The sequence below is a fragment of the Schistocerca cancellata genome, chromosome 2 (assembly GCF_023864275.1).
Source record: "Schistocerca cancellata isolate TAMUIC-IGC-003103 chromosome 2, iqSchCanc2.1, whole genome shotgun sequence".
Taxonomy (NCBI): Eukaryota; Metazoa; Arthropoda; class Insecta; order Orthoptera; family Acrididae; genus Schistocerca; species Schistocerca cancellata.
The window spans coordinates 1,101,353,564-1,101,374,763 of record NC_064627.1 but is presented as its reverse complement, the minus strand read 5'-3'; positions in this window follow the sequence as shown (position 1 = coordinate 1,101,374,763).

Below are 21,200 nucleotides of genomic sequence, written 5' to 3'. Positions count from 1 at the left end.
GCTGTTCCAACAGGACAATGCACGTCCGCATGTATCCCGTGCCACCCAACGTGCTCTAGAAGGTGTAACTCAACTACCCTGGCCAGCAAGATCTCCGGATCTGTCCCCCATTGAGCATGTTTGGGACTGGATGAAGCGTCGTCTCACGCGGTCTGCACGTCCAGCACGAACGCTGGTCCAACTGAGGCGCCAGGTGGAAATGGCATGGCAAGCCGTTCCACAGGACTACATCCAGCATCTCTAAGATCGTCTCCATGGGAGAATAGCAGCCTGCATTGCTACGAAAGGTGGATATACACTGTACTAGTGCCGACATTGTGCATGCTCTGTTGCCTGTGTCTATGTGCCTGTGGTTCTGTCAGTGTGATCATGTGATGTATCTGACCCCAGGAATGTGTCAATAAAGTTTCCCCTTCCTGGGACAATGAATTCACGGTGTTCTTATTTCAATTTCCAGGAGTGTATGTCAACTTTCACACCAATGGTTTGGACGCACCTTATCGGACGCTGTACGAACACCACAGTGAGCAGTTTGGTCTCATAAACTAAAATTGTAAATCAGAAAATGAGCAAGGTGGATTAGGACATGGTATTCACGAAGAATTTTTCGAAATGATTGACTTTCATCTAATACAAATGTCGTATCACCATAACTGAGAGGTGGCTAATCCTAACCAAATCTGACCCATGTAAGTGGAGGTGGAATGGAGTAGTGTGCTAATGACATTTGTAACAGGGTAACTGCAATTAGAATTGTAAGGAGGGATACAACAGTGACTGCAGGGACAGTAGTATCTGTGTGCTTTTTAAACAGTTTCGATGTTGCTGAGCAAAAGTCATACAATAATATTTTAATGAAAAACACCACCATTTGACTGTAACGTTGTTTATTTATCTACGACCCAGGTTTCGGCCTTTTATGTCATTTTCAAGTGATTGGGTTTGTGTGATTATAATGCAGAACATCAATTTTGAGCTTGATGTCCTTCAATATATGTTAATGACATACACTAAATCACTTGGAAATTGCATAAAAGGTCGGAACCTGCGTGAGTGCTTTTTCTTTTCTGTCGGAGTTTCATGCTTGCCATATGATGAGAGAGGTGGACATCGTGATGTCTTGGGGGAGTGAGTGCTACAGAACAAGGGACCTCCACTGGGACAGGTGGCGTTGTTTGCCAGGGTCTAGAATAATACGGCAAGATGCAGTTGCTGTGAAAATACAGTAATACCCCTCTCTACCCCCGACCCCAGTCTAAGTACCACACAGTCCCCCATCAAAGCGGATGAGAATAATTTGCCAGTGGTGCATGGGGTTTCAGAGGAACGTTGTTCTGGGCATGCAAGGGCGTAGGCTCGAAGCCGCAGTTAAAATCTTCAGAAAGCATGAAACGCGGCAAGCCTTTTGGCATATCACTTTTCACTTGATATGAGAATTACAATCTACAAAGGGGATAATAAGAAGGCAGAATGTTACAATAATGGCTTAGAAAAGTGAAATGGACTGGAGAGACAGTACGTACTGACCTCTAACTAACGTCATATCTTACTTACATTGAATGTAATGCTTTCTGAGAGCGCTGTGCCGTGTTCGAAAGAATGCCTTTATCAGATAACAATCTAGTGCTTTCCTAAAAAATCGTGGCATAAGAGTCTTAGATATAGTGAAGTATTTTCCTTTCTGACGACCTCTGATGTGAGGCTAGATGCTGGGCGTGAAATTACACCATTGGTGAAAATGATTGTGACGTCAGGAAGATGGATCACAGAGAGAAACTTTCTGGAAAAGAGGGGTGGACGGAAAAGTAATTGAAGTTTTAACGCAAAGCGTTTTTCTCTGCTGGATTTTTTGCACTAGAAGCAATAACGCCGTTGGCTGGCTGAGTGTTCTTATACAGCAATTTTTTTCTCTGCTGGATTTTTTGCACTAGAAGCAATAACGCCGTTGGCTGGCTGAGTGTTCTTATACAGCAATTTCTGTTCATGTTTTGTTTGTTGAGAAGGAAGGAACTGGCTGTATGATTCAGCTAGAAAATGAGGAGTTCGTTCGGGATGAAGGAGAGTGCTCATGGAAGAGTGGCTGATGGCCCATCAAAGCTGATGCGGAGGGAGTAGAAAGTCTTTATTTTATATTTTGCCTTTCCACAATGGAGAAATCGAATGGGTGGGAAGAGCAGTGTAGATGGCCTGTGATGGAGGTTCTGAGTTCCACATTTCAGGCAGAGAAGGGCTGTAAGGATATTGGCTGGGAGAGCGACTCGAGGCAGAATGAAATGCATTATTAAATTATGCTGTTGGAAAGTGTTGGCGATAACCCGGGTAATTAGCTAGGAAGTGTTAGGTAAAAGAACTGCCACCAGGTGAAGAGAAGTGAGTTTTTCAGTCATTGTGTCTAAATATTCGGGTCTTAGGATTCGAGGAGAGAGACGCCTGGGCTGAAGACTCATAGACAAATGGTCCAGTGGAGGTCCCCCTTCAGTTCTGTCACTAGGGTTCAACACTGCCCATCGTTGCAATACGATAGGATTATATTGCAGCACCAGCACGAATCGGGTGGACAGGCGCAAAAATTGTTATTTTGGATGGAAGCAGCGATCTCTTTAACGATCACTTAAATCGTGAAACAAACGGTGAACATGCACTGAAAAACATCATCATTAACTGTGGTGACTTAGTGAAATGCATTCGTATTCTGGGCCAGAAAGACTATGACAGCATGTAGTTAAACGATCATCATGAGTGACCCAGGCTGTAAACCACAATCTCGCAAGATGATATTAAAAAATATTTAGGGATTAGAATTACAAATAACCTAAATTGGAACAATCACATAGATAATATCGTGGGTAGAGCAAACAAAATACTGCGATTCATTGGCAGAACACTTAGAAGGTGCAACAGGTCTGCTAAAGAGACTGCTTACACTACGCTTGTCCTCCATATTCTGAAGTGCTGCTGTGCGGTGTGGGATCCGCATCTGGCAGGACTAACGGATGACATCGAAAAAGTACAAAGAAGGGCAGCTCGTTTTGTACTATCGCGAAGTAGGGGAGATAGTTTCACCGACGTGATACGTGAAGTGGAGTGGCAATCATTGAAAGAAAGGCGTATTTCGTTGCGACGGGATCTTCTCATGAAATTTCAATCACCAGTTATCTCTTCCGATTGCGAAAACATTCAGTTGGCACCCACCTAGATAGGGAGAAATGACCATCACGATAAAACAAGAGAAATAAGTTCTCGCACAAAAAAATTTAAGTGCTCTTTTTTCCCGCGCGCCGATCGAGAGTGGAACGGTAGAGGGGCAGCTTGAAGGTGGTTGATTGAACCCACTGCCAGGAACTTTATTTTCAATAGCAGGGTAATCACGTAGATGTAGATGTAGAAGGAAAACTGCAAAACTTGTATCACATTCCCGTGATTTGAAACTGTACAGCAGGCACGTTTTATCGTGATGGTCATTTCTCCCTATGTAGGTGGGTGCCAACTGAATGTTTTCGCAATCGGAAGAGATAACTGGTGATTGAAATTTCATGAGTCTTTTTAGCCCACAATACGAATGCGTTTCACTGCATAGCTACAGTTAGTGAAAATTTTTTCAGTGCATGTTCATGGCCTTTTTACAATTTCACCAATCTGAAGATAGATGTAGAAAGCAATCGAAACTAGTCATCACTGCTAAGTTACAATATAGCTTACTGATTTAATAACAATGATAGTGAATCTTCGGAACCAAACTGCCATCACCTTCCAACACAGAACCTAGCCAGCAACTAGTCACAATCATTAACTTTAACATCTATGTACTGTTTGAATTGAAACTGTTAGTAACCTGTGTTTAATCCCTGCAAGATTTAATGTATCATTTGTGAAATAATGATGAATCTATTTTACTCAATAATTTTACTGTCGTAATTAGTGAATCCCATGTCCATAGACAGACGTTCAGTGAGACTTACTCAGCAACAATGCTCGTAGCCCCATGACATATCGCATTATTATCAAGTTCCGTTGCGTACCTTTATTAATCAGCACTGGCTTCTGAAACGTGATCTGTTGCCGTAACTATACTGATCAGGTTAGACAGGGTAAAAGCCTTGAAGAGGTTTGGTCTCATATAATATAAGAGTAAACAGCCGCACAGCACACATTTATAGACGTGTCATCCACCAAGGGAAGCTTACACTCAGTGGTTTCCCAATGTTCCGCATAATTGCCACATACATAATACTGTAGGGAAGGCGAGCCAAAGGTTGCGTTTCATTGGCAGGACACTTAGAAGATGGAACAAGTCTACTAAAGAGACAGCTTACACTACACTCGTTCGTCCTCTGTTGGAATATTGCTGCGCGGTGTGGGATCCTTACCAGGTGGGATTGACGGAGGACATCGAAAGGGTGCGAAAAAGGGCAGCTCGTTTTGTATTATCACGTAATAGGGGAGAGAGTGTGGCAGATATGATATGCGAGTTGGGATGGAAGTCACTAAAGCAAAGACGTTTTTCGTCGCGGCGAGATCTATTTACTAAATTTCAGGCACCAACTTTCTCTTCCGAATGCGAAAATATTTTGTTGAGCCCAACCTACATAGGTAGAAATGATCATCAAAATAAAATAAGAGATATCAAAGCTCGAACAGAATGGTTTAGGTGTTCGTTTTTCCCGCGCGCTTTTCGGGAGTGGAATGGTAGAGAGATAGTATGATTGTGGTTCGATGAACGCTCTACCAAGCACTTAAATGTGAATTACAGAGTAATAATGTAGATGTAGATGTAGAAATGTCAACAGCCAATGAAATAAAGTGACTCCCTAAACAAACAAACAAAATTTCTGATGTCTAGCTCGAACAAACCATGAGTTTAGGCTGAATATTTTAACGTTCAGTGCGTGCTCCGAATGAAGATCAAACTGGTTGGGTTTAGATAGCATACTTAAATATGTTTATGTCAATTCATTCGAAATTCTATAAGATACCATCCATAAATCACACTAAGAAAAGCACATAAATCGCATGTTACGTGCTGTTTTAGACAGATAATCAAGATCTTGCTCAGAGCAAGAGAGTAACGGAACCAAGATATAGAGGTAAGAAATTATTCTGTAAGTAGTCGAAACAATCTGTGGTAAAACTTATGTGGCTTCGTAAGAGTAGGACACGTACCTCAGATTATTTAGCCGGTTAAGTGCGAGAAGCTGCAACACGATTAAAAGAAAAATAACACGCTAAGCAGAAAAAGAACAAGTACAATGAGTTGTTGGGCAATGTTCACACTGACATCATTGTTTCCGGAGATGTTTGTGTGATGTGGAAAGTACAAGACGACGGTTCGCTAGAGCACGCGAGAAGAGTGCGAAGGAAATCGAATATCTTGACATGTATCGACGGGAGAAGAGAAATAAGATGCCCTTCGGAACTGACGATATTGGCCAGTCGCTGGGTTGCGAACTGGGTACAGCATTTCGTCCACGTAGCGCGGCGTCGGCGGTGATTCATGCGGGTGTTGGCGGGCAGACAGCCATTGCCGCCTGGGAAGATTATCCCGGACGCAGCGCCGTGGGCTGATATAGCGCCGGCTGTCGCCATTACTCAGGGCCCACCGACCGCAGTCGCCGGGTGTGTGCTGCGGGCCTGTAAGCTATCTAGGCGCACACACCACTGTGTCGTACGACTGAACGCACACACGGTGCTGTGAATCTTCTTCGCAAATACTCTGACGTGTTGCTTCGATGGGGCCGGGATACAACAATTAGTCAGTTTTCCATGAGAAAAGTTCTTTTAATCTGAAACCGAAAAACGATCTACCACAACGACTAGAGAACATTAATCCATTATCATAATGTATCTCCGAAAAACAAACAATTGTCCTTGACACTAGTGTGAAATGTGTGCTTCACTAGTGAGGATAAGGGTACCGTAGGTGTAATCACATTGTTATGTCTATTGAGAAACTAAAGTGCAGAATGTCTTCAAGAGAGGCAGTGTTCTTGTCAGCAGTTACAAGGGCAACAGTTCAAATGATTTACTGATTTGGTTTGTTACACCTGTCATATTGGCCTTACTATGTTGGTACAGCCAAGATCAGGAAGCTACAGCTTTTATATTTCGCAATGATATTCAACTCTACAGTGCGGATTGACGATGATGGAATCCGTCAAGGTACTAGGCAGGAAGTACTTGTTATCAGAAAATGCTACTATACACTACTGAACAACAAAAGTGATGTGTAAAATAGTTTTCATTTTATCCAATTGTATTGGGTTGAGGTATTTCTTGTGATTATTAGTTTTCATGATTCCACGTCTAGTTCTACACATGTGCGACGAAGAATATTTAGTGCAAAATTTTCTGAAAATGAGTGATTAGAGTCCCACTTTCTTTATAACTTGTTCCAGAGATTCTTCTAATTATTCCCACATTCACTGGACTCCAGCTTTCTAATTAAGTTGATACACGCACATTGTAATTTGTACCTCGCTGGTGTTGAGTTGTTTAAATTTTTTTGGAGGGAGTTCGTTGTTCTTTATGTCTTGTAGTGGGCTTGAGTTCCCTTTTCTTCTCATTTAAAAAAAAAAAATGTTTGCTAATTCGTGTTGTAGGCGTGTCAATCATAGGTACCGAGTCCTTTTCATTCTAAGTTTTTTAGTCAACGTATTTACGTGTTGCAGGTTATGTGTCTTCTGATTCAAATGCATTTTCGGGGAAGACTATCCCTCCCTGATCACTGTCCACGTTGTCCCCCAAGGTGGACTACAACGTTGGATGCCGTATTGTCGTGCTGAATGCTGAAACTGGGCTTCCGGTACATCAGGCCTTTAGACCCGAGCAACAATTTAGTTTTCTGCAGCGTCCGACCTGGACCGGAATCGTGTTGGAAGACCCTCGTTCTTTCCGTCAGTGCTGGCTGCTGTGATGATGTCAGTACTGGATGGTGGACTCCATAACCCGTGGCTGCAGATCACTGATTGTATCGTAGGGCAGCACGTGCAGGTAAAACACTACAGCACTCTCATACATAAGATGCTATCGTACCATAATCAGAGAATCGAGTGTGAACGACATGAATACCATCGATGCTACTAACCGAGTGTCAAAACCTGTTTGAGTATTTATGTCGCTGAGGAGAGGCTCTGCTCTACGACGTCACTTGTAATGATCGAATTGATTTTGCTTTTCCTAAGTCATCCGTTCTGCTACATTTTCTTAATGAATTTGTTACAGGGTTATTACTGCTTATTCAAACTCTTGCTACAAACTTTTGCGTCTTTATTAGCGTTTTCGTAACGTTACACGAATAACGAAGGTGGTTCAATCTGCAGTGTTGTAACCATTTTTCGCCGAGTTGCTCGGAGTCTCTCTGAAGCCCGCATCTCGTGGTCGTGCGGTAGCGTTCTCGCTTCCCACGCCCGGGTTCCCGGGTTCGATTCCCGGCGGGGTCAGGGATTTTCTCTGCCTCGTGATGGCTGGGTGTTGTGTGCTGTCCTTAGGTTAGTTAGGTTTAAGTAGTTCTAAGTTCTAGGGGACTCGTGACCATAGACGTTAAGTCCCATAGTGCTCCGAGCCATTTTTTTTAGTCTCTCTGAAGACTGGCGAGGTGGCTATTTTGCCTGACTCAGTAACGGTGTTAGAATGCTTACGCTTCTTGGCTGTCGGATGGCGACACTTTCGCATGACTAACGCTGGCTGTTAGAGCTTAGAAAAATTTTACTCTCACTTTTCCTTACTAGTTTTGTTGTTGCATATTCTCTCTTTTGATTTTGTGGACGACTGATCTTTAAAAGTGCCTATAGAGTTTATGTATACTTCGAATGATTGTTTAAATTTTTCGTTTGTATTATTACACCAAGAAGACTTGTTCTGTACGGTTTCTCCTTTTTAACATCGGATATATGTGTTAGTGTGCATTACATTTGTCTCTGTTCAGTTTGTATGTTCTTTTACTGAACAAATTACGTAACAAATATATATGTGCCCAATATAATTCCGTGCTTTCCTTTTGTGGGTAGATTTTGAAGGTTTTAATTTCTAAAGAGTTTCTGAAAAACTGGCTACAGTTTCTGAAGATGGAAAGCCCATCGGAAAGACCGTCACATTTCATATAATGAATATAGTCCTTGCGTACTACTTGCTGCTTCATATTTGAAAGTCGACTACATCACCTTGGATTCATATTTCAAAGCTCTCTAAATTACCTTGTCACTATTTCCCATACATTCCTTGCTTCGTCGATCCCGCTGAGAACCTTCATATTCATCGTTTTACCAGAGCACCTAATTTTCTATTTCCTCCTGTAGCACTGCAACTCCGACGCTTCGATACTCTTCCATTTTGATTTTCATACAGCGATTCTCTACCAAGCAATGCTGTGCTCCAGTCGTATATGCACAGCTCAACAGATGCTTCCTCCTCAAATTGAGGCTGATGTTTAATAGTAGCAAATTGCTCTTGCCCAGGAATACCCTCTCTGCGTACGTTATATGCTTCTTGTGTCCTCCTTGCTTCGTCCGTCATGGTACATTTTGCATCCAAGGTAGAAGGATTCTTTCACTTTATCTTGTTCGTTATGTTAAGTTTATTACTAATTTCACTTCCTCATTACTTTCATCATTCTTCGCTTTATCCTCAATCCGAATTCGGTAATCGCTAGACTGTTCATTTCAATAAACATGTCCTGTAATCCGTCTTTTTCAGTGTCAGTGAGGATGTCAATGTTGCCAGCAATTCTTTTCATTTATATCCTTTCACCCCGAATTTTAAACTCACCCTTGATCTTTTCTTTTTATTTACATCACTGCTAGTTTGATGTGTAGACTGAACAGTAGAGACGGGAGCGATATCCCAGTATTACATTTTTTATCTGAGCACATAGTTCCTGGTTTACCATTCTTACAGTTCCCAATTAGTTCTTGTATAAATTGTATACTGCCTATCTGTCGTTATAGCTTGCTCCTATTTCTCTCAGAATTTCGAACTTTTGCGCACCATTTTAGACTGTCGAAAGCTTTATCCAGGCCGAGAAATCCTATGAACGTTCCTTGATTCTTCTTACGTCTTTTATTCATTATCAACTGTTCTTCTGATGCCCCTACCTTTCCGAAAGCCAAAATGAGTCTCATCTAACAGATCCTCAATTTCGTTTTCAATTCTTCTACATGTTATCCCTGTCTGTAGCTTGTATGTAACGGGTCGTCACGCTGATTGTGCGATAGTTTTCGCACTTATTTGCCCTTGCTATTTTAGAGACTGTGTGTATCATATTTTTCCGACAGCCTGTTGGCATGCCCAAAACTCACAGAGACTACACACCAACTTGAATACACATTTTCTTGTCACTTCCCCCAAAATACATTAGAAAATTCGAAGTAGTATTGTCTTCCCCTTCTGTCTTAATTTGTCGCAAGTCTTCCAAGGCTCTATTAAATTCTGTCTCTAACACTGAATCCCTTACACCTTCAGCACCGATTCCCATTTCTACCTCAGTTACGTCCTAAGACATGCCCTCGCCACAGCAGACACCTTCACTGAACTCTTTCTACTTCCGCTGTCTTCTCTGCCCTTAACATTCAAATTCTCGTTGCACTCTTAAAGTTGCCAAACTTGCCTTTAATTTCAATGAGATTTGTTTTGACGTTTCTGTATGTTAAGTCATCCTTCCGACGATCATTTCTTTTCCTCAGGTCCTCCCTGTACTCATTTCAACTTGACTATTCAATTCTTAAATGATTTATACTGTCATATTCCTGTCTTTCCTTTTTGCACTTCCGTAGTTCGTCGATCAACGGAAGTATTTATTCTGTTATCCCTTGTTTCTTCGAAACTGCCTTCCCATTACCTGTGTTACTCTTAGTAAAACTTGTGCTTGCACGTTTTAGAAATTTACGGTCCTCTGCAGCTAAACTCCCCACTGTGTTTATCTTTACGAAATTTCAGACGCATCTCATCTTTACTCAGTAATACACTAATCCACTTACTTCCATACCGATTTTTCCACACGATTTTCTTAAACTCTACTCTGCTGCTCATCATTACTAAATTGTGATCTGAATATATATGGGCTACTGGGTATGCCTTACAATATTATAACTGTTTTCGTAATCTATGTCTGACCATGATGTAATCCAGCTGAAACCTTCCATGTCTCCGAGCCTTTTAAAAGTCTGACAGATCCACTTGTGATTATTGAACAGGTTATTCGCTTTACTAACTGAAATTTAATGCGACCTCAATTAATAGCCGTACTACTCTCTCATTTCCATTACCAAGCCCATATTCGCCTGCAACGCTTTCTTATACTCCTTACCCTACAAGCGCATTCCAATGCTCTATATTATCAGTTTTTCATTTCCCTTTGTACACTGAATTAACCGTTCAGTCTCCTAATATAACTTATTTCTTCACCTTCTGCTTGCAACAATTATCGTTGTTGGAGTTAGTTGATATAAGATCAACCCTATCATTGAATTGTTCACAGTAACTCCCTCTCTTCCCTACCTTCCTATTCACTACGAATCCTACTCTCGTTATATCATTTCCTCCTGCTGCTGTTACTGCCCCATATCCATCGGATCAGAAGTCCTTGTCTCCTTCTTTTCACTGACTTCCGCTATATCCAGACTGAGATTCCGCATTTCCATTTTCATATTTTCTAGCTTCCAAGCACGTTCAAACTTCTGAAATTCCTCCCCCTGAACCATAGAATTTCACCCTTTTATTCGTTCCTGCAATATTTTCTCATCGTCACCAGCCCTTGAAAGTCCCCTCATAGACATCCAAATGGGGTACTAATCCGGAATCTGTTTCCAATGGAATATTTTCATGCCAGTATCATTTACAAGCCACATATCGTGTCGATACATCTTACGTGTCTTTAATACAGTGGTTCCCATTGCCCTCCGCTTCCTCATGCCGTTGATCATAGCTGATTTTTCAGCCTTTTAGGGGCAGATCTCAGCCCAAAGTGTAAGATAGGATCCTGAATCTCTGTCACTCATTTTCCCTCTTTGACAAGACCATTGATAGAATAAGGGTGACCTCTTATGCCAGAACTCTTAGGCCGCCATTGCAGACGATTTTTGTTCAAAAACAAACGGTGAATAGGATCTAACCCGATACCCAGGACGCTTCGATTATTAGTCGAAGACTCTACCCCTAGAGCACACATCTACAATCTACCAACACCTTATTTTTGCTGTAATTTGTGATGCAGTTCGACTGCCGGTAATTTTTCATCAGTCTTTATGTCACTCAATATTGGAGTAAGTTATGACACGAACATGGATGGTACAGTAACAATATTATCGCAGAGTGTGAGTCATATAAAACAACTTACATTAGAGATGGTAAAAGCAGGTGCAACATTGACAATAAGAATATCAAGATGGAACGTTTCACCAAATGTATATGGACGAGAATTACATTAAAAAACACGTTACAGCTCACTTAAACAGTGCTAAATTACACTGTAGCAAGGTGCAGAAGAAACATATGACACTAGTATCACACAGTACCTGTTCAAACAATTCACCCACAACTCGTAGATCAAAGTTTCAAAATATTTTCCCACGTAGTTGCAGGACCGCTTGTGTTGACACACCACAGCTGGACTAGTGTAGGAAAAATATTGCATCTTTCACTATAGGTGATATAGTCATCTCGAGAGAATCAGCAATTAGACTGATAACGAACATAATTCTCATTTTTCTTCAATCTCAGTTGCCCATTTTTAATTACATGACGTGTTTCGATCACTCTGAGTCATTTACAGATCTAAATACTTGCATCAGCAACCCGTCTTGTCTGTTCAGAAACTCTGATATTAGGATGTGAACACACAAAATGGGTTGCTAACGCAACTACTTAAATCTGAAGGTCATCCAGACAGATTGAAACATGTTATATAATTAAAAATTATTTTATATCGCACCTTTGTTATTGAAACAAATACTGCAGCGTGGAGTGCCCCTGCATGACACGTTGTGCTAATCGGATTGCGTCGCACTGGAGAGCTGAAGCCACGATATCGCGATTACCAACCACCTTGTATGGTTGTCGGCCACTATGCTCTTTTCGCTACAACAGCCATAGAAGCAACTGCCTCCAGCCACACCCCTCAATAAATGCTCCTGACAGTCCACTTTATCACAAATTTTAACTATTTTTGTATTTTTGCAATATGATTCTCCAACTGGTGAAAATACATTTAGATTCTTCTTTATAAGTGTACAATTTTCACTGTAATTTATATTACCAATGTTAGTAACAAGATTGTCCAGTTTTAAGTTATACCAAAAGCGTCAGTACGTTAGCCTGGTGAATGTTATAACAATAGTGTCAATATGTTAGCCGTGTGTAGCTATTTTTACTGCTAAAGGACAGTTAACCTACAGAAGTAGTGCTTCAGTAAATTTAAAACTTTGAATTTCAATGATATTGATAAATAATAAGAACAGTTTTTATTTCTGGGAGCAGAACTGAATTTAAGCAGTTTGCTTAGATGGAAGCTACGAGACAAATAGATACAAATATCCACAATCGATTTAGAAACATAAAACAAAACGTGGTGTGAAGAATATTTACAACACATTCCTTCTTTCATATTCTCTGATCTTGGAGTTGCTCTGCAGAAAGAGAAGACATCAACATTGTCGTGGTCCAGAAGTTACCGTCGTGCACTTAGTATAAAACCTGCAGAAGTAAAATTTCTCTGTGTTTCGAAGCTGGATAAGTGTGTACACAAAATTTTACTGGTTATCTTCTGGAGAGTCGGAAACATTTGTCCGTTTTCATTCCAGTCATAAGCTATATTTTCGACCAATTTACAATTCTGGTTTAAGTACCTATGTAACTAATCTGTACGACTCGGATTGTCTTCAATATCTGCCGACAAGAAAACTTCTGTACTTATGTTCACGGCGGTAAAACAAAGACTTTTAATATACCACTTGGCAAAACAACAGAATGTAAAAGTTCTACTGAGAAAAAAAGTTCAGTTCTTAAAAAGATTTGAATTGTTTTCCAGCAATTGACGACTTCCGCAGATCTGCTTTAAGACTATCTGGACAGTCTGATAAACAGTTAACGTGTATTTGGGTATTATTTAGGTGAGAATATACCTGAGATGACGGTCTTTTCTGCGGCCGAATTTAGTTTAATTTGGTAGACGGCGCTTCGCGAGGGAGCGTCTTTTGTGAATGCTCACTCGAAATTGCCGATAGAGTAATTACTGGATTGCATGCTTTACCTGTCCCTCAATTTCACGCCTCTGAGGTTCCGACATCATTTTGAGATGGTGAAATGGCGTCCACAGGAAAGTACCTAGTTGTAGGTGTCTTTCCCTCTACATAATTCTTCAGGCGGATTCTCAATATTTACCTCAGAGCCTACTCCGTCCTGAGGTTCTTTACTTAAGTGTTTCAGGAGCTCCATCGTCCATAGCAGTGCAGTGAACGTGATCTTTCCGTATCCAGTTCTTTTGAGGCCTCCTGCTTTATAATTCCTCAAACAATTTAATTGCTAATGGACACCAGTTTGATATAAAAAAAAACAGCATACGTACCACTAGAGCAGAAATCAGTTCGTCCATCAACGTGGTGTTAATCCTTCTACTCTCTCTGTTTCTCATTGCTCAGAGAATTTTTTACACTGTAGTGAATGCTGCATTTTAACCAATTAAAGCATGGCCAATTGTGTGATGCAAATCTTATAGTTCGACTGGTACAGTGCTCTCTCTAGGCTATGAACAAGACAACTTTGCTTTGCAAATGTCACAAGATCCTTCGCTGGAATCGGAACAAAATGAAGTTGCGGGAAATTGGATGACATATATCGCACGTAAAACGCATTTCTTACCATTGTGTTGAGCATGAGACTGGAACAATTCAGTCTAGAATATTCACGAAAACCAGCGATAGTGTTGGGACCTTGGCCATTCGTGAAAGGTACATCTTGGAGATAAATCGTCTCAAAAAGTCTTTCCTAATATTTTTATCTGTTTGAGACTTTTCCTAAACAAGAAGCAAGATCTGAGGTCCCCATTAACGAAATAAGGTACTGCACGTGTCAAGTAATGAAACCTCTTCGCACTACATATCCCAATATCACATCAGAGGCATGCTTACTAGCCCCTCACTCTGCGGTAATAACCGTAATCCAAAGGGTTCACAGATTTTCTTGACCAATTAATTTTTATTAATTTCGATTATTATTTTATAAATGAATCCAGAAATAGACGTAGTAAACAGTACTTGATTGTGTAATTAATAACAGAAATTTTAAATGTTCCCAATAATTCGTAATTTCAAATGTTTCTAAAAAAAATTATTTCAAATGTACTTTCAGAACTAGTACTTATGGATAGGAACATCGAAAATAAAGTAGTTCCTTTTCTTAAATTTTAGCTTCAACTATAGCGTGTTGTGTATAAAATTATATGAATTTTTTTACAAAAGCAGCTGAGATAATATTGACCTGTCCACAATCTGAAACATAAAGCTGGTATCGGCAACTGCAGTTGAGGAACAGTTATGCTAGAGGAGGATGTCCCGTTACCAGGTGCACAAGCACTCAGAAAATTAGTTTTTATTGTTGTTTATTTGTTAGACCGAACAGAATATTCAATGCTGGTGTTGAGCAGATTCAGGTACTGCCAGCGTCAGCACATTTCATTGCAACACTCAGTCAGTTCCAGAATTCTGTACTAGATGTGTCGAAACCTAATTTACGTAGAATGAAATTTTCACTCTAAGGCGGAGTGTGCGCTGATATGAAACTTTCTGGCAGATTAAAACTGAGTGCCGGACCGAAACCCGAACTCGGGACCTTTGCCTTTCGCGGGCAAGTGCTCTGCCGACTGAGCTACCCAAGCACGACTCACGACCCGTCCTCACATCTTTAATTCCGAAAGTACCTCGTCTCCTACCTTCCAAACTTCACAGAAGTTCTGCTGCGAACCTTGCAGAACTAGCACGCCTGGAAGAAAGGATATTGCGGAGACACGGCTTAGCTACAGCCTGGGGGATGTTTCTAGAATGAAATTTTCACTCTACGGTGGAGTATGCGCTGATATGAAACTTTGTTTGGAAGGTAGGAGACGAGGTACTGGCGGAATTAAAGCTGTGAGGACGGGTCGTGAGTCGTGCTTGGGTAGCTCAGTCGGTAGAGCACCTGCCCGCGAAAGGCAAAGGTCCCGACTTCGAGTCTCGGTCCGGCACATAGTTTTAATCTGCCAGGAACTTTCCTAATTTACGTGTCTAATGGCCGAGAAATCTAAGCGAATCCAGTGTAGAATGAATTTATTTTAATGAGGAAAAATATTTTTCCCCCCAAGTTTGGTGCTAAGCGCTTTTCACGGTATATTGGAAAATACCTCACTCAGAGGCAGCAACGGCATGCCAACAGTGGTAGAGGTTTGTTTCACAGTGCGGGATGTGTATCTGATAGGCGGCCCAACCCATACAGTGCGGTGGGCTGCAGCGGTCTGAGCAGCCCAGTGCGGCAGCTTGAGCTGACGACGGGAGCCCGCCGGCTGGGCCGTTCAAGCCCGTGGGCCGGCGGTACTGCGGGGCCGGCCGCCTTGCAGGAACCTGCTTCGTGCATAAAAGGCTGGACAGCCATAATGTCGGTATCACAAGTGTGGTGTCACCGCCAGACACCACACTTGCTAGGTGGTAGCTTTAAATCGGCCGCGGTCCATTAGTACATGTCGGACCCGCGTGTCGCCACTGTCAGTAATTGCAGACCGAGCGCCACCACACGGCAGGTCTAGAGAGACGTACTAGGACTCGCCCCAGTTGTACGACGACATTGCTACCGACTACACTGACGAAGCCTTTCTCTCATTTGCCGAGAGATAGTTAGAATAGCCTTCAGCTAAGTCCATGGCTGCGACGTAGCAAGGCGCCATTAACCATATCTAGAGAGAGAGTCTCATTTGTATCGTCAAGAGCGATGTACCACAATGATGAAAAGGAAATTAATGGCAACATGATCCCGTTCCAGCTCGATACCGGAGCTGCCGTTTCACTACTCAATCACGCCACGTACAAACAACTGGGCGCACCTCCGTTGCGTGCCGCGAATGTTCAGCTCACTAGTTATTCAGGACAGCATATCCCTGTGTTAGGACAGTGCAGCCTTCTTGCAATATACAAGGGACAAACAAAACTTGTGTCATTTTACGTCCTTCGTTCTTTTTCTGCAGTGAACTTGTTTGGTTTAGATTTATTTCAGTTGTTTAACTTGTCTATCGTAAATGAGGTCCTATCAGTGAACCAGACTGTGCCTTCCGCCAGTGTTGCTCGTCTATGTGCAGAATTTGCAGACAGTTTTGCGCCGGGCCTTGGTTGCGCTAAGAACTACGAAGCACATTTGGAACTGAAAGTAAACGCGCAACCGAAATTTTTCAGAGCGCGCAATGTTCCCCACGCATTGCGTGATGAGGTCGCAAGAACATTACACGATTTAGAATCACAAGGTGTCATTGAACGTGTGCAGGCTTCTCTCTGGGCCTCACCCTTAGTAATTTTGTAAAAACCTTGCGGAAAATTCAGACTTTGCGTGGACTTCAAGGCCACAGTGAATCCACAACTAGTGACTGCTACTTTTCCTTTGCCCTGCCAGGAAGATCTTTTTGACAAACTGTGCCCGGGAAAATATTTTTCAAAGTTGGACCTAGCAGATGCGTACTTGTAAATACCGGTGGACGACGACTCCCAGCGCGTCTTGGTGGTTAACACGCATCTTGGTTTGTACAGATTCAAACGACTACCATTCGGGTGTGCATCCGCCCCTGCATTGTTTCAGCAATATTTACAAACTGTTTGTGCGTCGGTCCTTACTGCAGCAAACTATCTGGACGATATTGTGATCCCCGGAAAGACAGCAGACGACCATTTACTCAATCTACGAACATTATTTCAGGTCTTGCGACAGAATGGTCTTCGCTTGAGGAAGGACAAATGTGTGTTTTTTGCTCGTGACTTACCATATCTGGGACATGTAATCAATGCTCAAGGCATACATCCGAGTCCCGAGCACCTCCGTGCCATACAGGACTTGCCTTCGCCGCAGAATTTGAAGCAGCTACAGAGTGTGTTGGGAAACATTAACTATTACCATAAATTTGTGCCGCGCGCTTCTTCCATTTCAGCTCCGCTTCATCGCTTACGCCGTAAAGGTGTTCCGTTCGTCTGGTCGACGGAATGCGAACGCGCCTTTCGCCAGTTGAAATCAGCGTTGCTTTCAAATACTTGCCTTACGCCATTCGATCCCCAGAAACCCCTTTTGTTGATGGTAGATGCATCGGATTTCGGGATCGGTGCTGTGCTTGCGCACAGAGATGGCTCGCATGATCGCCCTATTGCCTTTGCGTCCAAATTGCTGTCGTCCGCGCAAAGAAATTATTCCCAGATAGAGAAAGAAGCTTTGGCTCTCGTGTTTGGTGTTACAAAGTTTAATGACTTTTTGGTATGGTCGTCTCTTTACCATCATCACAGACAACAAACCTTTGATACGCCACAACAACAAGTCCCTCCTAGACTGCAGGAAACGCCCTCTAGCATCCCCAGGATGATGATCCGTTAGGAGGCTCCGATACTTGTGCACCCTCGGCGCTCCGTCCATGGAAAGCAGACCTATGAGCTGATGGTTCACTGTCACTCACCGCACGTTTACTCTCCATGGGCGCCGACGCTCCACCTGACGAAGCGAACGGGGATGTTAATAGCGGTTTACATGGCCATTATCGGCAAATGTCGCTTCATCACTGTACGGGACTAATAGTACATCAGGAGTATACTGTCTTAATGCCCATGTACAGAGAAGTTAACAAGATTCTCATAACCGTTTCCATGCAGCTCTTGATGGAGAGAGATGTGATAGGAATGGAACCTATGTCGACTGTGAATGTGCAGGACACTGGCCCGATTCACGTCTGTTCCTCGTGCGATTACGTAGGAACTAACGTGCAGATCAACTGCAACAGTAGCAAGACTATTAATTTCCCACTCTTTTCTCGTTACTTGTTTTCTTCTGTTACGTTGTATAGGTCTTGCACTACCTTTTTGACGTAAGTTGTTGAATAGGTTGCTAAATAATCGCCGAGAAGGATGACGTGTACTGGGAATCTTGCCGCATACTGCATACGAGAACGAACTGTATTCTTCCTACATCCTCCATACATCATGAGCACGTTGGCTTTTTCTTCGTTGATAGATCACATCTTCCACTCACGACCTACTGCTTCGATTGTCACATTATCCGAGTAGTAAGTCGCAATGCGCTCGACAAACATGTAAGCACACAGCAACCGAACATAACATCATACCCAGTAACTTCGCAGGCTGAATGACACAAACCAGTTCGGCGTGGAAACTTTTCAAAATACTGTATCTCAAAAATGACTCGCATTAGAATCCTGCAACGATCACCACTGGCCTTCTAATCTACCCTAATTTTAGTTTTTTTATGTCAAAAGGCGTTGTCCATTTAAAAAAGGATATGTTTGCACAAAAAATACACTTTCTATATATTAAAATCCGGTTATTGGCTAACAATAGGAGCCCCTGACTACCAAACCATTCTGTGAAAACGGCGTAACAGTAGTACTTTTCATTTCCGCAATATTCTCGGTGCTAGTTTTAGGTGATTCACCATATACTAGTATATCTGTTGGTGTGCATGTGACGTTAGAACATTCCAACATCTCTGAATTCGTCAGTTAAATGTATCCTCATTGTCAGTCTCATACTTCTGCGTCGCATATTTTGACTGTAAATTGCTCACACTCGTTAGGTGTAGTTCAATCCTTCAATTCTTCACGTCACAACTAGTTGTTCCTGGAACTGGGTTGTGTAAATGAGTGTGCAAACAAATTTCTATAGAAACTTCCTGGCAGATTAAAACTGTGTGCCCGACCGAGACTCGAACTCGGGACCTTTGCCTTTCGCGGGCAAGTGCTCTACCATCTGAGCTACCGAAGCACGACTCACGCCCGCTGCAGAGTGAAAATCTCAGATGGTAGGGCACTTGCCCGCGAAAGGCAAAGGTCCCGAGTTCGAGTCTCGGTCGGCACACAGTTTTAATCTGCCAGGAAGTTTCATATCAGCGCACACTCCGCTTCAGAGTGAAAATCTCATTCTGGAAATTTCTATAGCTTATTTAGTGCTTTTTCCAAGACGATTCTGTTTCGTTTGGAAATGTAAAAGCTCAGAGCAATTTATAAAACAAGGAAGGTATGCACTCATGTAAACAGACACACGAGAGTCGTTGCAAAAGCAATGCCTCTTATTTTTTGTGGTGGCTTTGGATGTCCATGCCAAATGTCGGTGTAGTGCCAATCCTTCAAGCTTCTTCTGCGGTTGTTGGTGCCAGCACACGAGTGTTCCAAAATGCAGTCTGATATGGACGCGTGGATAAAACAGCGATGTGTGATTGAATTCCTCAGTTCTGAAGAATTTGCACCGATATAAATCCATCGATTCTTGCAAAAGGTATATATAGCCGACACAATAGACGTCAGCAATAGGGTGCAAATCTAAATGACGGCTGTAATGCCTCGGAAACAATGTTGAAACATCTTGGTGATCGCAGAGTCTGTCCGAAATGGGTCCCGCGGATGCTTACAGAAGAACGAAAAAGTCTTCGAATGGAAATTTGTCGTGACTTGCTAGACCAATATGAAGAAGAAGGTGACAATTTTCTGTATAGCATCGGCACCGGAGATGAGATGTGTAGTCACACGAGCCACAATCCAACAGATATTTCAGGGAATGGCGGCATGCGAATTCTGCGTGAAACAAAAAAATTCAAGGCACAGCCGTCTGCAGGTAAAGTCTGGGATAGCCAGGGTGTGGTCTGAAGAAAATGTCAGTTCAGCACGCTGCAAGTCGACACTGAATAAGCTGAAAGCCCGAACATTCAGATTAAGGCCACAGAAGAAGACCATCTTGCACCTACAACATGATAACGCCAGGCTGCACACCAGTTTCGCAACGACACAACTCACTGCAAAATTCGGCTGAACTGTCTCACCGCATCTACAGTACAGTCCCAATTTAGAGCCTTCAGATTATCCTCTCTTGGAGCCTCTGAAAGGTCGACGAACATTTTCAAGATTTGGATGCTATTGTCAAAGCTGTAAGGGCGTGGTCAACGTCAGCCGGTTCCGATTTTTACAAGGGCGGCATGCAGGCTTATCGTTTTTATGATGGAATTGATAGCAGATTAAAAGCTATTGAGAGATTTAAAATACATACGGTGTAATGTATGATAAAATGTAAGTTTTCAGGCTTTCCTGATGTAACTGTTGCGAATATACTTCTCGGGTTTGCCACCGAGCGACCGCTACGGTCGCAGGTTCGAATCCTGCCTCGGGCATGGATGTGTGTGATGTCTTTAGGTTAGTTAGGTTTAAGTAGTTCTAAGTTCTAGGGGACTGATGACCTCAGCAGTTAAGTCCCGTAGCGCTCAGAGCCACTTGAAACTTTTTTTTTTTTTTTGCCACCGAATCGTATTGTTTTATGAACAACATCCACAAGCCTTAGAAAGAAAACAATGCGCCAATGGGATACAAATTATATTTTTGAGACCAGGTAATTGTATGTACAGCCTTAAAGAAATGACATTTTTAAATTCAGTTAACACGTTATGTGTACACAAAACACAGAGTGCATGGAAAATCAGTATACAGCAGGGAAACACAAGTATCTATAATTACTGTAAAAACTAATTGAAAATAGCCATAAGGTTGTGTGTTTTCATAGATAGCTGTATTGATGATGCATGTTATTTGACGCAATAAACAAGCATGGCTATAAATTTCTGATTGCGAATGAAAAAAATCAATTCTGCGCCAAAAAATTAAATTTGTCTATATTATTTATCAACGTAAGTGAGGTTTCAGCTATAAAACAATTATGTGACTGTACTAGTCTCAATTGTCCTACAGCAAAAAGGAAAAAACGAACACAGCACACATATTGACGTTACTGGTGTGAATTACACTGGGACAATTTTCGTACTATCAATGGTAACGTAAATTGCACCTACAATGGCAAACTACTTGTTAAGAAGACTTTAGATGAAGAAGAGATACAGGGCCTTTTCTGACGGTGGCTAAATGTTTTGATCAAGTGGACTGTCAGGAGCAATTAGCGAAGGGCGGGTCTGTAATGCCAACGAGAGCAATTTGCAGCGCTTTTAATAAT